The 17,163-nt window shown below is 46.0% G+C and overlaps 1 protein-coding gene across 4 annotated transcripts in view; it reads left to right on the top strand.

Annotated features, from left to right (window-relative positions):
* Positions 1-17,163, top strand: part of MYO1B (myosin IB) — a 123,002-nt gene that overhangs the window by 18,961 nt on the left and 86,878 nt on the right. The window contains exon 1 of one of the 4 annotated variants that reach the window (XM_085227858.1): positions 3,851-3,978. The exons of 2 other annotated variants lie outside the window; for them this stretch is intronic. The gene's annotated coding sequence lies outside the window, so the exon portion shown is untranslated. Of the gene's footprint in view, positions 1-3,850; positions 3,979-8,091; positions 8,248-17,163 lie in introns of those variants that run through there. One more of the 4 variants, XM_085227864.1, reaches the window with a different exon arrangement.

Genomic DNA, 17,163 nt, shown 5'->3' with positions numbered 1-17,163 from the left:
AGCAATGCTTTGGAGAAAATAGCATGCGTTTATGCAGAGCTTGGCTGATGGTTTACAGTTCTCTGTAAAATGCCACGAGACTTGCAAAAGGCACACGGCTTGCAAAAATTAAGACCTACAGAACACAAGATTTAATAGCGCTAGTCCATTTTGACTGTTCTAGAGCCTGGGGGAAAACTGACATCTAATTACTGCTATGTGTAATGTTTTCAATTTTCCTGATTTAGTTTCACAGCTAGAAATACTACTTCCACCTCTCCTGATTACTCAAGACGTTTTGATTGTTAAAATATATTGTGTGTAATTTCCTAACTTAGCCTGGCAATCCCCGGTTTGAGCATCTGTTTTAATTATACTGAAGCAAGCTATGGTTTTGCTGGGTTAAAATTTCCAAGACTGGATGCCAATAGCAATGTGTTTGGCTAATGCTTCACTCCAGGCCTGCCAAAGCAGAAATTCCCCAGGCTTTTAGTTTCTGAGGTTCTTGGGTTTTTTGGGGGGTGTCAAACATTCAAACAAGAGATGCATGATCCAGTGTTCGTTTCACTGACTTTGAGGGGCTTTCTGACTCATGTATGTGTCTGTTTCTCTCTGCAAAAACAGTGCATAGAAGTTCCATAGTGATGGAAAAAACCCACTTGCTTTAGCAGTGTGAAAGGGAGGGATCAGAGTAAGCCCAGCAGAAAGAAGTTATGGCGGTGAATGCTAAGCCTTGCAGCTAGTGCTTACAGCTGTGTGTTTTCTTATAATCTCATATTCTTGTCTTTGTAGTTCATTATACCGAGTAACTTATTTTGTTTGCTCAGGGGCTGTCTGTGTTTGGCGCCCTGTGGGACTGGAATATGTAGTACTTTCTTTTTTAGGAGGAGTACACAGAGGTAAGAGAATATCACATATTCTAGCTCTGTAAGAAGACAATATTTGACACTTGTGTTTGTTTATTTTTAAATTTAGTTTGAGGTATTTTGCTTTTGTTCCTTATCAGCAGGAGCCAACTGAAAAAATATAAGTCTAATATCAGTGTTTAGCATTAGCTATTTATTTTTTTGATTTATTGGCAAGACAAGACTACACCAGACTTCCCAAAGGATGTAGTAGTTGAGCTGCATGATCAGGCTTAAAGATGAAGGGCCCTCCACCCAATACCAGCAAAGTTCCAGTCTTACGGCGTGACTTCCAGAAAAGAAGCTGAGCACAAACTAAAGGGGGAAAAAAAGGGACAGACTCTTTAGCAGGGTCTGTGGTGATAAAAAAAGGGGGAAATGGCTTCAAGCTCAGTGAGGGTAGATTTAGGTTAGATATAAGCAAAAAGTCTTTTCTAGTGGGTATGGTGAGGCTCAGGTTGCTCAGAGATGAGGTTGATGCCCCACTAAATTTCTTAAGGGCTTCATTGCAGTGGGGGCTGAAATGGACAATGCTGCAGAAGCAGCTGCAACCCTTCCACTCCAGTTGGAACGGATGTCAGGGACTAAATGAATACCACTGGCAAGTAAGAGAGCACTTACCACTGAATTAGTTGAATCTCACTTGCAGAAGATGGGCCTTTGTTTCTGTGGGCAGCTGGGCATCTCGGCTGATACTTTGTCTTTATTGAGATGTTTTTTCTTCAAAAAATCAAAAAGATAAAACTATGGTATCATTGAAAATGTCAGTAGTACCGATGCTGAGTGTGCCAGAAAGATAGGAAAGGAGTTCACTCCGGGGGCAGGAGCGGGAAGCCCCAGCACGACATATTGAATATTTCATCAGTGATGTGTTGATTAATAAATTCATGTGAAACTATTATGCAACAGTACTTGGAGTGCATGTTGTCATTGTTTAATTATTCTGCATGGCTATTCTAATTGCATAGAAAATAGAAAACCATAGCTAACGCTAGCACGTCCATTTGTGTTTGTATTTTTCCTTTTGGCACAAAGATTCAGCATTTCTCTCTAACTTGTAGACACAGAATGTTCAAGTAAAAGCCTTTTGGAATGAGACTACGCCTTTCTATTTTGCAGGAGGGTTCCATGGCAGTTTGCTTTACTTGCTAGGTTTGCAAGGACAGCTCAAAGCTCAGCAAAGGTAGCTGAGGCAAAATTGCATCAAATCCTGAACATTTTGTTATCTAAAGTCCAGACCTCAAGTTCAGCCAATCCCTCTCAGGGTAAGTTTGTTCCTCTTGGACCAGCCGAAGCTTAGCAAATAAAATCTCGCTGTTCAAAAGCTTGAGGGCATGATAAACTGAGACACTCACCCATATCGCAGTTTGAATGTTTGAACAGGACTAAGTTGTTCATTAACAGTGATGGCAATTAAAAGAAACCTTTCCTTTCATCTGAGCCCGTTTAGTACCTCGTGTATCTCAAACTGCACTGCCAGGAAGAGAGCAGCTGCAGATTAACAGGGACTGATGTCCCAGTCTCTGCATCGTCTTTGGGACCCAAAATGGCAACAGTCACAAGTGTCTGTATGCGATAGATGGAATTCTTTGCAGCACTCATTCATTCCTCCAAGCCTGTCTCTGCTGGAATTTCTCACATGGAGAAAGTTGTTTAAACAAGAAAATGTAAATTAATGTCTTTTGTAGGAAACTTGCTGAATAAGGATCTCTTACAGGCTTATGTAGGCAGAGAGAGTTTCTGGACTCAAGCCATGTATTTTTCTCCCTACAGTCAAAAGTATTCATGATAACCTACGTAGTTTTGCTTGAAGTCTACCAGCTTTGTTTTTGCAGTAAAGAATCCAGCCTTCTGGAGTGTGGTATCTTTATAAAGTTACCAGCTCCACTTCGTGCACCAGGGCACCCTGCAAAAAGTGTCTCTTCCAGGTTCGAAGCCCCGGAATTGAATCACAGGAGCTTTTTCCTCATGTGTGCCCTTTTCAAGGGCCCGAGTCGCGTATGAGTCCTCAGCAGCTGCTTTTTCATGTTGCTTGTTGTCCTGTGTTTCAACGATTCTGCGCCGTCGCCAACACGCCACCGACTTTAACAGCACGCTTAGCAGATACTAAACCATTTAACAGAATGGTTCCCTGTAAAGTATGGACAGCAACCCTCACATCCTCACTGTGCATCCTGTTACTGCAAGGTTTTCTGTCGTCGCTCTTGCTAAGTGGCTGCTAGATTTAACAACAAGTAACTCTAACTAATCTGGACTCTTCTTATTCATTTCGCAGAAGCCTAAGAAGCAAAATACATAGGAGAGGTAGGCATCCTTTTTCTTCATCTGCTTCTCAGTATTGCTAAGATGTATGGAAAGACTGGTCCTTGTACTCCACGAAGAACAAAGGAAATGATTTTTAACTGTCTCCTGCACTGGGTGCTGTGCTGGAGGAAAGACTGCCTTTTGGTCTGTTTCCTTCAGAATCCCTCTCTCATCATATTTTAAGGCAGAAAGAGCAACTCAAAAGTTAAGCTGATGATTGAGATCTCACAGACAAATGATGCAGTGAAACAGCAGCTTTCTAGCAATTTTCCCTCTCCGAGTTGTGCGTTCCTAAAGGGAGTCATCACAGAAACAATAGGGTTCTGCATGAGCTCTTTCTAGCTGCGTTTTTGTATTAAAGCAGTAGATTGGCTTCTTTCACGAGTGTGCTTTTTCTGTGTGCAAGCTGTTGAGTAATTGAGACCAAAGTCGATGGAACGTCTTTGGTTACTTCTGAGATCATGTGCCCTCTGGATTCTTTCAATTAATATTTGTTTAGGGATTGTCTAAGCAAGTAGCCAGTCAGTTTAGCAAGGGTCAGTTAGCAACACCTCTATTTATGCACAGGATTTGTGACCTTTAGAACAGCTCTGGAGTGCTGGGTAATACCCCCAAACCAGTGAATTTCATTGTCCTGCCCTCTGCAGGTCCTTGCAGGTTGACGCAGCGCTTTGGTTTATGGCCTTTCTCCACGTTTCTTGCCACTCGCGACACAAGGATATTCCTTAATAAGTGGATATGAAATAACAAAGTGGGTGTTTGGAAGAAAGCAGACGGTGATCATCTATTGGTGAGAACGATGAAAGCAAACGATTTGGTAATACCTATTATTGGATAATACGTGGCATAGCACCACCTACGCATGGTACCGTATGTATGAAGGATTTTATTATAACGTGTTCATTTTTTTTTGTTTAAAAATGACAATTTGTGTACTACATGGGATAATGGTAACAGAGACTAGCTAAATCACACACGCTCAGTGAAAGCTGGCAGCGATCATAAAAGCTGCATTTTGGCAGACTAGTGATTAATTTGCTGACATTTAATGGAGTATGTTCTTGGATTCATCAAGGTGGTGGAACAGCCTGAGTAGCTGCACTGATGGTGAGTTAACAGGGCAGTGCACAGGAAGGTTGTGTTGCTGTGCTGTGTTTCTGTTTGGACGGAGTTAAAGGTTTGGCTGAGGCACCACTTAGATCACTGCAGCCTTGTGTCTTCCAGTAGAGCTGTCGTTGGCTCACTGTGCCAAGCTGGGGCTGGCTCCAAGGTCTTTGCTTTAACAGGGGCTGCAAATAGCATCTCTTACAAGCGCTGTGCTCACCTGCGATGGCAGCGGAAACGTACTGTAATGTGTTGTTAATTTGCTTCTTGTTGGCAAAAACACTCCTAAAGAGTTCACTGTGTTGTAATAAAGCTGGAGAATAAAAAAATTGCATTGGAGGCATAACCTCCAGTGAGTAATTAACGGCTGGGGAATGTAGGAAGAACTGATGCTGGCAGTGTCTGTCTGGCGTGTGCAGTCACATTCCTCACAGCTGCATTACCTTCCATAGGCTTTTCTTGCAATTAAGTTGGAAGAAAAAGCTGTCCTAATGTGCCCGAGTTAAACTCATCTCTTTTCTTTAGCTGGCAGGGGAAGTGGAAGGCTCTGGGACTTACAGAATGATATGGAGGGAACTTCCAGAAGTATTGCTTCTGGGTTCTGTAGCCATTTATTTTTCTGTGCTGCGCTCCTGTCTGTAATTTATGCCGCTTTCATGGTTCCTGCCATTTGCAGAAGGATGGCAGCCAGCGAAGAGCCTGACTGAATGCTCCATCTGCCTGTGCTTTTGCTTGGAGTTCAAAAGGCTTTGAAGCCACAGCTTGCATGGTCAGTTCTTGTTTAAATTCTACTCTAAGAAAAGCAGAAAGGTGAGAATATGAATACACGATTCATGGAAACATATGCAAAATAATTTCCTCACATGTAATTGTCTGCACCGGGTTCAGTATTAATATTTATTAGGTCTTTGTTAAGATTTCACAGCCTCCTGCTGAAGACCCAGGTCACTCTCCTTTACACTTCTGTCAACTTAAACTGTGCAACACCATCTTTTGTTGCTTTCATTTGTCAGCTTTCAGGTTTTCAAATCCTAGCGGAAATAGCAGACCTGTTTCACACAGCGGTAATAGTAACGGTAAAGCAGAACTCCTCATTAGAAGTCGTGGTGCAGGAAAAATCCCACATCATTTCATACGACCGCAAAGGAGTGATCGTTCCCAGTCTGCTGCAACTTATTAAGCCCCAATATGTGACATGCGGGCTTTATTATTTTAATATACTGGGTTTAATTCCGAAAGTTTACACGTACTACAGTTCAGTTCCAGCACTTCTGCTGAGTAATTGTGTTCCCCAAAATAGTCCTGGTCTAATATCTATAATTCAAGAAAATATTTTCCTTTTAACCAGAGTCCTCAATATGAGATGACCATGCAGAGCACAGAACCACATCATTGCCACATTCATGTGCATGTAGGAAGGAGAGTCCCCACAAATAGGGGTTACACGCAGTTAGAAATCTCAGTGTAGTGCAACTCTATCATTAAAACAACACATGTCGTGCCTGGGGAGCCACAAAGACGCAAGCATTATAAAATTAAAGAGTTCTGTGAAAAGGGTATGGATGGGACCAGATTATCTGCAATTATTCTGCCGCAAATATTTTCAGGCTGTGTTTCACCGTATGCCAGAGATTGCAGTGCAAATATTTCAGCGGTGATGTTTGCCTTCTAGTACTCAAAGAGACTCTTCTCCCTAGTGTTACGTGGTCTCAGACTGAAGATTTTAGCCCTGTCACTAACCTGAGGACTGATCTGATGTGAACTTTTGAATTTACGTAGCATTCTCCCAAAGTTATATGGTCTTTTCATTTGTTTCAGGAGCTGTTTGTCACAGGATGCATGTAACTATGCCTCTGAAAAGCTCTTTTTTTATTTAGCTGGAGGAAAGATTATTTTGTTGTGCTGGAAAATATGGGACCATCTTTTATTCCCTAACATCAGCAGTGCAATTCTTTGGGTGCTGGAGGAAAGGAGTATTTAGGAAGTCTGAAACCGCATGCATTGCTTCTGGTCAAACTCATCCTTAAACTCCTGAAATGTGTTCCAAATTTGCAGATTACCGGGGTAGCAGAAGGTCTCTGTAGCTCTTTTGTGTTGCTGACTTTCTCATTTCCATGTTTTTCTTTATTTTAATGGATGTAACTTACACTTGAACTGAAAAGCAGAGACATTTGGGTAGTTAGACACTGAGGAATGTGTTTTCAAAGGAAACGACTGTAGAAATGAAACTTGTAATATGTCACTATTGTAACTTGTGCGCGCTAACACAAAGATCTCAGTAGTGCTAGCGGTGGCACAGGGCAACTTTCCAGGAGTACTTCGTGAGGGTCCCAAACGTGTTATGTGTACAGGGAGGTCCTTCTCTGTCGCAAGACCTTCAGCATGAAACATCCAAGTCGGGTTGACCTTTTCTCCCAACTTATAGGTGTAGAGCTTTGGGCTGCCCTACGTGGGTCTTAGCTGCAAAGGAGAAAAACAGCATGCTAACTGAAGTTGTACTGCTGTTGCTTGATAATTTCTCCCTATTCGGCTGAAAACATAGGCATAACAGCAAAATAGAAAGTTGGTGGTGTTTTGACGGGTGGGAATACAATCCTATGTAAGATTCACGGTCAAAGAAAGCAGACGTCTATCTCCGCACTGAATTAACTGATGCTTTCTAAAGCACAAAGGAGATGTAGCTGGTACAGAACTGCTGCTTGCTCAATCCAACTTGAATGCAGGTTGTTTTGCTTCAGGTGAGTGCAGGATAAGCTGCGTTCATGGGAGTCCTTGCTTTCCTATTTGCTCGTCACAGCACTGGAGTTGTTCAGATTGCCTGCTGAAGACAGAGCTCAAACCTGTGGCCATTCTCCGTAATGAATAAGCTAGAGATTACTATTGCTAAATCACTATGCTCAGTCTTAGAGCAAAATCTCTCGTCTTATGAATGCTGGTTTATGCTTGAGCTGGAAAGTGTTGCAGGCTTCCAGAGTGTGCTCGGTCCCACTGCTTGAGAGCAGAGGTGTAGCTGGGACATTCCGTGAGCGCGCAGAAGTTTCTCACTGAGTACAGGAACAAGGACGAAGCTTGGTTTTATGGCTAAGAGCGTGATTAGAAACATGGACGTCCAAATTATGTTGCAGTTCTGTCAAGGGTTTGCTCTATTTTTTTAGAGAGAGGGAGTGAGTTCATGGAATCATTAAGGTTGGGATGCCCTCTAAGACCATCTAGTCCAAGCACCAACCCATCACCCTTGTGCCCGCTCGCCAGCAGTTACTCCTGCTGACTCAGCTTCCTCCTCACGTCAATCAGTACGTATCCTAGATATCTGAAAGAAAGATCAGGGAGACCGTGCTTTTACCCCAGGTGTAACAGCCCCCTTGAAGTATCAGTTCTGTTCAAGGAGAGAGGCAGAGTTGCACACCTGGAGGGACATGATTGGGCATAGGTAATTCTGGTAGTCCGGCAGATGGAGTGACTAAGAAGTCCAAGCCAGAGTTGTGATATAGCCTTCATACAGCACTGATTTGCTTTAGGGAAAGAAAAAAGTTGCTTTCAGAATCAACGTTTCTTACCAAGGCAGGACAGACCAAAGTGTGAGACACAGCGCTAGCTGCTAAGTCGCGCTTTAAAAAGAGCTGCGATCTGCCCCCGAGGGAGCGCAGGCAGTGAGAGACCTCCTTTCACAACGGGCACGGAGGTGAAAATACATTCTTACAGCGCAGCAAGAGAAGCGTTTCAATGGCAAGAGCGCTCGCAGGGCACACGGCGCCCCCCGGGGCAGTCTCCGTGCCCGCCGGGCGGCGCTGCGAGCCCGCCCCGCCCGCTCCCGGCCCGGGGCCGCCGCCTCCGCCCCTCGCGGGCCGGGGCCGGGCGGGGCGGGGCGGGGCGGGGCGGGGCCGCTCCCGGTCCCCGCGGCTGCTGCCGGGCGGTGTCGGGGCGGGAGGCGCCGGGTCTGCGGCTGGCTGCCGAGGTACGGGGCGCGGGTCTGCGGCGGGACGGGGCGCGGGGGGCCGCGGGAGGAGACTTGCCGCGGCTCGCCGCTTCAAGGGGGACCGCGGCATTTGCTTCCTCCCGCCTGGAGGCAGTGCCGAGGGAGCGTGGCTTCGCTTCATTCAAACGAGCGGCGGGGATGCGGGGAGGGGAGCGGAAAGCGGAGCTCCGGGGCTCGCTGCAGCCTCGCCGAGCGCATCCCCGGGCGGGATGAGCGTGGCCGATGCGCTCGGGGCTCCGGGGCGGCTCGCCTCTCTGAGATGCGAGCGGTGCGGGTCGGCGTGCCTACCGGGACCGCTCCGAAGGGTGGAGGTGACCGAAAGGAATGATATAAAAGCTTGCCGCTCTTCCGACGTGCGTTAGCGTAACTGGTTGTCCAAAATGCAGCCCGGTTAGAAATTACCGCTGGGGAACGTAAAGGTCAAGGTAAAATGGCTGACGGTGCAGTTTTTGTGTTGAATCATGAGGTTCCCGTGTCCCGCCGTCCCATTGTTAATTGTGAATGAAGGCTGGCAGCAAGCTGCTCGTCTTTCTCCGGATGAATTATTACTTTGTGAAGCCTTCTGCCGAAAACATGGCTTTCCCCCAAAGCGTGTGGTGTGAGGGCAGGAGGAATTGGTTTCTCCTGTCGTAACCCTGAGCTCGGCTGCTTCTTAATGCATTCGTGTTACCGATGTTGTCGCACGTGCTTTTGTTTCCAGCTGTCCCAGCCTGGTTCTAAATAGCTTTAACGTGGCGCTCCAAGCAGTGACTCTGTGCCCATTGTTCCAGGAGAGGCGTGCAGTGGTCACCGCTTGCAAACGTTGGTGTTGTGGGGCACCGTCAGCTCCCTCCCGTCCTTAGGGATGGATGTCTGTGAGAACACCTGCGTGGTGTGGGGTGCTGCGCTGGGTGGCGGGTGTGAGGGCAGCTAGCAGAGGAAAGCGAGTGCTGTATGAGGTGGAGGTGAAAGAACTCCTCGCAGCATCTTAGCTTACAGAAACTTGCCTTTTTTTTGTTCTTATATAGAGAGATTTGTTTTTGTGTGAGCTTAAGTCCTGTCTGTAGGGTGGAACTGTGCAGGAGAACAACGCTGGGGCATGGAGCTGAGTTGGATGATGCACGTTAGCCCTTCAGCTGCTGTGCAAGGCTCTCTGCGCTTCTCTTCAGAAGGGCAGATGTGTGCTGCTGGGGGAAGGGAAGACAGAGTCTGGCAAATGGGAGGAGGAAGTGGGAGAGAAATTGGAAACATAAGCAAAGCCATTAATTTTTCCTACTGTGCACTCTTAAGAAACTGCTGGCAGTGCTCTGATGATATTCTGCCTCATGGAAGTGTCGTGGACTTGCTTCACATGAACCTCTGAGATCATCTGGTTCCTCTGAGCTCTGTGGGAACAGAAATTCCTCCTGCAGGATTCTGATCTCATCTTCCGTCAGCAGCAGCTTGGGAATCGGGGAGGAAGGTGAGGAAAGCACCAGTGGAATGAGTTGGATTACTGCTTGGTGCTGCTGTGGGCCCTCTGGGCACCACCTTGCCTCCTCCCACATGTTTGCTGGGGCAAACATGAACGCATCAGTCTATGTTAAACACTACTGGTGGGTACTGCACTACTGTATATTTAGTCTGCTTGCATGCTAGGCTGTGCTATACATTTTCCCTTACGGAGTCATAGGTTCACCAAAGTTGGAGAAGATCTCCAAGATCGTCCAGTCCAGCCGTCTGCCTCCCACCAAAGTTTCCCACTAAACCATGTCTCTCAGTACTGCATCTACACATTCCTTTAACACCTCCATTATGTTTCATTCATCTTTTTTATTGGGCTTGTGAAGAACAAGCTGAAATGGAAAATGGTGACTTGAGTGATTGTCTGCTTCAAGCTTGGGGAATTTCCTGAGTTTGATGAAAGACAAAAATATGGACTTCTTTTTCTTTTTCTTTCTTTCCCTAATAACCACATACATCATCTCTTACATTCTCGGAACATTGTAATAAAAAAAAAAATCTATGCAGCTTCTCTTGTCTTCTCTTGTTGGGGATTATGGGCAAAATTTGGGAAGGCTGCAGTAGTGATGTCCGGCCCTTGAGTCTGTAACTTGATCCACAGCTTTTTCTCTTCAGCTGGGAAAGGAAGTAACAGCTCTGATTACACCCTTATGTAACCTCGCCATTCACGTCCTCCAGAAAGAAGGAAAGCAGAGCCTGATTTCTGATGTATAAACTAGCACCAAGGAGTGCTTTGTCATAAAGAAGTAGTAAAGAATAGCACTGATTTTCTTTTGTTTTGCTGTACCCAGATTGTAAAGAAATAAAAGGAAAGGTTTTTCTTTTCCCTGATGGGACATTGGGAAGGGCTGCAGCTCTTTGTCCTATTTGCTGCAGAGAGAACCAGAACTGCACAGGTTTGGGAGTCTTTGCTAGTGGCTTTGCTAGCATCAGTCTTGACCTGGGCTACAGTCTCAAAACATTCACCCACTGCAGTTGTGTCCCACTTTGCTTGTAGACTGTGAAAGTTTTGCTCTTTTGCTGTGTAGAACTCCAGACTTGAGTGTCTAAGCAGAGCGTGGAGGGCAGGATCTCCTCGTCTCACTTATGGACAGCCCCTGTCTTGGGGGACAGGGGCTGAGGGAAGAGGAAGGTGAGGTTCTCCAAACCTTTCTGTGTGCCTTCATATACATGTAACTACATAGAAGATGTACAGTAGATGCTTTCCTCTTTGAACAGGAGAAGCCTTTCTGCTCGTGAGTGAAGGATTTTGTGTGACCGTCTCTGGGCTTCCCATCTTCCATCCTTCAGTGGGGGCACTAACTCTTTTCCATGCTTTCTAACCACTTTTGACTTAGGTCTCCTGCTGAGCTGTTTTATCTCTATCCAGGTGGCTCCTACTCGTTGACGTGCCTTTGGTGCCTCACCCTGTCCTCCCCAGGCCTCGAGCACATCGCATTCCTGTAGTCCCATGCTGGTGGCTGTGTACTGTGCAGTGTGCTCCTCAGGGACCTGCCCAGCATGGGCTGGGCTCTTTGAGCAGGGCTGGAATGTACATTTATGGTATGCCTGGCCATTTTCTGCGATTCCTGCCATTTTTGATGCTTTGCTCTCGGTTTGAAGAACCCTGTTGTAAAAACAAGCAGTTTATCTCACTTTTTGCTTATCTCAATTTTAAGTAACTTCGGAGTCTTTAAGGATTGCCTGCAGACCTGAGACTTTTGACTAATGTGTCGTCCAAATGCAGGGCTAGAATGATCCGAATTCTTTTTACAGGCAAAGAGCTGAGGGCATAACCACACGGACAGTGTTAGTGTTTTTCTTTCCTAGCTCCTTGTTACTGGGAAATTTTCCATTTCTAGTTGCAAGCATGCTTCTCTCAATTTCTAGCTATATCTCAGTTCTACTGGTAAAGTCACTGTGATGCTGGAAGCATTTTGTGGGAGAGAGCGGAGTCTCAAAAGATGCTTTTGCAGATGGACACGGTTTATCCAGTCCCCTTCTCAGCTGCGAGACGCAGAATAACAAAGATACCAGGAAGAAAAAAGTGCATAGGAAGGAGAAAGAGGGAATAGCTGCCAGTTATCTGTGCTGAGTAGAAGGGTTGGTGGTGCTGCACTGTGAGAATTACTCACTGTAGGTTTCCTTAGTTCCCAAATACAGTCAGTGCGGAGAGACTTGTGTTGTGTTTTTTCCTACTGTCAGCAGAAAACCGTTCAAAGAATAGTTAGTGGCCACAGCCTGGTGAGCATGGGTACAAGTTTCCTGGGCCCACAAGTATGCTCTGTGTGCGAGGCCTCATGTTTTTCTTTCCCCGCTCCTTTTTCTGTGGTTTTCCACGATTCTCATGGTTGGCGTATTTTAAAGCACTACTGAGGGTACTTAGAATTAAGAGTAAGAACGATTAAACTGGAGGACTTACTGCAATGGGAACATTGGGGTTACTGGTTTTTATGCGCAGTGGAGCACATGTCAAGTTCCAATGCTGTTTTTTATGCTGACCTTTGGAAACCTGCACTCAGAAATGAAAGTGGGAATCTGCTGAGGGATAGGGTGCTGAGTTCTGTATCTTGGGAAGATCTGAGCAAAGGAAGCTGTGCTTATTCTCTGTGTTTTAATGCCTTTGTGTTGAAGCTATTCATAGGAAGTTAATGGTGTCAAAGAGGTATCCTTAAAGACATTGCTGCATGGGATTCTTTAGACAGTGGTGTTAGTAGAAGTTAGTTCTACTTTTGGGAAAGCTGATGAGGGGAAGTGAAGGTGTTACTGTTACTTGCCAGTGTTTTTCCCAGGAAGTAAAGGAGCAGTTTAATGGTGATGCTGGCCGAGTGAGGCAGAGGTCCCCATGTATTCTGGGAGCCCAGGGACCGGTGACCTGTTGGCCAAGCAGCTTTGCTGGAGCCCTTTGCCTGAGTGTCTGAAGGCGGCTTTGCCTGGTGGGGCTCATGTTTACTAGACATCACAGGAGAAGTCTATTTTGTGAATAAAATAAAGCTGTCCAGACTACCAGCTATCCTCCCTTTTCGTCAGCAGAGGCTTGGAGAAAGAAGGAAGATGGTGGTTGATGGACAGAGGTAATTTTTGGGAGCAATTAAACTTATATGGGCTGAACCATCTGGATACGGAGAGTCTGAAGAAGCTTCCCAGCCTCAATGTCTGTGAGTAGGACTGTGCCTGTAGGAGCGGTTGGGTTTTGTAGCAGAGGGTGGGTGAAGAGTGCTGCTTTGGAGAAGGAAAAAGAATAGCGGGGATCCCTGTTTCTTGGAGAGAATATTCCTGGTTGTGGTTGTGAAGATTCTAGGAATCTTCTGTGCAGCCTTTGCTAACCCTGCTCAGCCATGCTGGGCTCGGGGAGGAGTGTGAGCAGAGAAGGGCTCCTGTAGGAATGTGGGGCATGGGGAAGCCGTGGAGGAACACAGGAAGACCTGGGTACAGCTGGACCGTGAGAAGGTCTTCTCCAAACGTTTTCCTGTGGTGTAGGAAGGGAAGCACCAGGCAGGGAGAAGAAACATTTACATTTCAAAACGAAGCACCAGTAACATTAGCGCAAGAAAGAAGTAACTATTAGCTGACCATGAATGCGCTTAGGCTAGGAATTAGACATGCCGCTGGAGCTATTTCTCATGAAAGGTGAGAAGGCTGACAAACTGCTCTCTGGAGAAGCTGTAGCGTATAGTAGTCACGATTGTATGATACAGTGGTTTTGGCACCAGGCTCAAACACGCAGAATAGACATAGCTACTGCCGTCATTGCTCAGTTACCCAGCTGTCAGGCTGCGGTGGTTAAAAGGCCTCTGGAGATTACCTTGAGTGATCAAAGAGCCTGAGGCTGTGCTGAAATGAAGCTTGCTCCAGGAGAAACCCCTATAAATCCTCTGGCAAGCAAGGCTGCAGCCCAGCTCCTCGTACCTTGCAGCACACTTCTGACACGGGAAAGTTGGGAACGAGTCTTCTGGCTTCCCAAAACTGCCAGATGGGAACGCGTGCTGAGACAAAGCGAGGAAAAGCTCTGTACTTGTGAGTGCATGTTGAGTTTGTCTGCCCTAAGACTGGTTGTTACCCTTCCTCTTTTCTTTAGAGCTATTTTGGGGAGGTGCGGTGTTGCATTTTGTTTGGGAACGACTTGGTTTATCTTGATAGGTTTTAGAATGTGTGCTGGCATCTGCCCTCCTGGACTTTTGGAGCGGAGGGATTAACATGTGTCGAAATGCAGCCTTTTGAACTGTCCGCGTTTTCCTGGAGGCCTCTTGATAAGGATGGAGATACCTTCATTTAAAAACTGATGGCTTTTATGCCGTGGTTTCAGATGTACTACTGAAAGTGACTGCTGAGAAAGAAAATGACCAAACTGCGGATGTTGTTCAGTGCTTGAGATGTACTTGTCTAAGAGCAGCCCTTAAGTTATCTACGCTTCTTCTGCCCTTCAATCATAGAATCATTAAGGTTTTGGAAAAGACCACTGAGATCACCTGGTTCATGACTGACCCACCAGCACCATATCCCTAGGTGCCCTATCTACCCTTATCTAGAAAACATCCAAGAGAAAGAACGTGGTTTGCCTTCATGGCTTGCCATGTCCATCTCAAGGCAGCTGTGGATGCTGGCTGAGCCTGCTGGGTGAACTTTTCAGGAGAGGGACGGTTCAGTGGGCATAGATAAATCTATTGGGTGGTGTTCTGGACTTCTTTTCCTCCTGTTTTAAACAACAGGAAAGCAAACATTATGAAAATACACAGCACTCTCAGCCACGTACATTGCATTTTTACCCAGAATTTAGTCCTGGAAGAGGATACAAGTGCATGGGCACTTGGACTTTGCTTTGTAGACCGGCCCTTGGACTGGACTCTGGGCATGTGATGGTGTTTCCCAGTCACAGCTATCCTCATTTATCATGGGGACTTGGTGACGGGTGGCTGGGGACACCGGGACACCACCAGTTCTTCTGGGATCTGGATCTCTGTACTTGTCCATATTCTGTCTTAAGTCAGGTTCAAGGACGGCTGGGAGAACTTTCTGTGGCTTCTTTCCCTTCAGCGGTTGGAGCTGTATGAAGCTGTGGCTTTACTTATGATGTTATTTTATATTTTGCATATCTTTGAGGCTTATCACCATGTCGAATGGAGAAGGAACCTGAACATTTGACAAGATTAGCATGTATTAGGGGTGTTAAGGTATCTCTTAGTACACCCTTTACTGACACAGCGCAAGCAGGTTTCTTTTGGCAGTACTGGGAGTGCGTGATTCCTGTGCTGCCTGGAGGGCACAGCAGCTTGCTCTGTGCCTGCGTGCTTGTGTCGGAAGGAAAGCAGAAATGGCATAATCATAAAAGGAGGAATGGTATCGATATAGATTACTGCTGATTGCTGGATTGCTCCCAGGGGAGTGAAACCTCTCCTGAAAGAAATGCTCTGACTTTGCGAGACGGGTTGTTTTCGAGTAGCATTTTGTGAGGATCTGCTACGGGGGGATCTTTTGATGATAGGCTCCGATGTGGCAGCAAGCTGCTGCTGCGTCGCATACAGCAAACAAAGAGGACTCCCCAAAATAAATAAGGACTACCTTGGTTTCCTTGCCCTGCTTCTGCAACAACTGTGCAAACCTAACCTTTGGACTGGGTGAGATCCCAAAAAATTGGCAGGAAGTTTCAAGCGGCAGCTTGAAAGATGAAGATAATGGGTCTAAAATGACACCCCTTGACTATCCAGTAGCAAGAGCTGGTTTTTGTTAAAAAAAAAAAAAAAAAGAGGCTTTTTTCTTTCTGTGTTCGTGTTCTGTACTGACAACCTCTAAAATCACAGAATTGTGGGCTGAAGAACACTGTCCATTTGAAATGTAGCAAATGTAGTCTTTAGGGGAAAAAGGCAGAACATGGGGCAATTTTTGGTTTTGCAGTCACTTTGACTCCCTGTTTCGAGGAAGATTCAAGAGGATAGTAGCGAGGTATGTACAAAAGAGAGTGTGAGGGGCTGCTGAATCATGGCCTGAACCTCTGATTGATCACCTGAGGTGAGCAATGAGTCAGCCACGGGAGCACAGGTGAGGGCAATTCACCTGTGCTGCAGGAAGAGATGGGTCCTGGCTGCCCCTCTCCTAGAGCCATTAAGAGCTGACTACCAGTGGGGAAGGATCTCTCTGGAGATCTGCTCCACTGGAGTCTATTTTGCGAGCTCAGGACAGGGTGAGTGACTTTCTTCCCTTACTCCAATGTAACAGTTACCTCAGCCAAGCTCCTGGATATGCTATGCCATCTGTATATTCATCGATCGTACAGAGAGATTTCCCATTTCTCCTGAGTATTTTATCCTTTTCCGAAGATGTGGACCTGGAATGAGTACAAAACTTGGTGGTTAGACAATGACTAAAAAAGCTTAAATGTAAGCAGCAGCCATGGATCCTGTTTCTGCTGAAATCAGCGGGAAGTTGATCAAATTTTGGACATCAAAACAGCTTTGTTAGTGAAGAACTTATTTCCAGATGCATTGAAATTGCCCTAAGTGTTCTCGCTATAAAACGTAAGTAATTAAAAAAAAAAAAGCAAGCACAAACCCCACAGTTTTCAGTTTTCAGGCTCTGAATAGCTTGATAGCTCCTTTACAGCTGCTTCCCCAAAGCCTGTGTGACTGCATGACCCAGGCAACTCAGCTTCAAAGCAAGTTGCCTTTGGAAACAGGTCAGCCTGATGTGTGCTTACAGGTGGTGGTTATTGTGCCATGGTTGCCAAACGGTCATTGCAAGTAATTTGAAAACTGGTACTTCTGGGAGTATGAAGTAGAAGTAGAATAGGTGCACCCTGCAGGCTCTTAATGTAGTAGGCAATGCCCAAGCTGGTGTTGTGCTCATTGGTAGGGAAAAGAAACAGAAAACATACTTAGAAAAGCATAAACCCAGCACCTTACCATCCCCAGGTGTTACACATTGGTTTTCTGTTGGGAGGAGGAGGCTGATATACATGCTGCACACGTGACTCCAGTTAATTTCTTTTTGTGATGAGGTCCAGCGCACCTTTTACGTGGCAGGGGTTTGTAAAGCCAAAACCCCAGAACAATCTGGCAATGGCAACCAAACCTCTTTCCGTAGCATTGAGAAAGGACTGTGCTCTTGCAGCCTGGAAGGCCAATGGTATCCTAGGCTGCACCTACAGAAGGGTGTCCAGCAGGGAGAGGGAGGTGATTGTCTACCTCTACTCTGCCCTCCATACCTTGGAGGCATTGAAGGCTAGGCTTGATGGGCTTCTGGGCAGTTGGCAACTCTGCTCACATTAGGAACTAGATGATTTTTGAAGTCCATTCCAACACAAGCCGTTGTAGGATTTTATGTTTCTATCACTTTGATGCTGTTAATGAGGCTGTTTAAGCTGCTGTTTGTGGCAGCGAGAGAAAACGTCCCAGTAAACATCCTTCAAACTCCCAAATAGAGTGTAATTATAGCATTTCT

Source organism: Meleagris gallopavo, chromosome 7 (assembly GCF_905368555.1).
Source record: "Meleagris gallopavo chromosome 7, MGAL_WU_HG_1.1, whole genome shotgun sequence".
In the NCBI taxonomy this organism is placed as follows: domain Eukaryota; kingdom Metazoa; phylum Chordata; class Aves; order Galliformes; family Phasianidae; genus Meleagris; species Meleagris gallopavo.
Note: the sequence above shows the minus strand (reverse complement) of the source record. Positions and strands in the feature narration are given on the sequence as shown.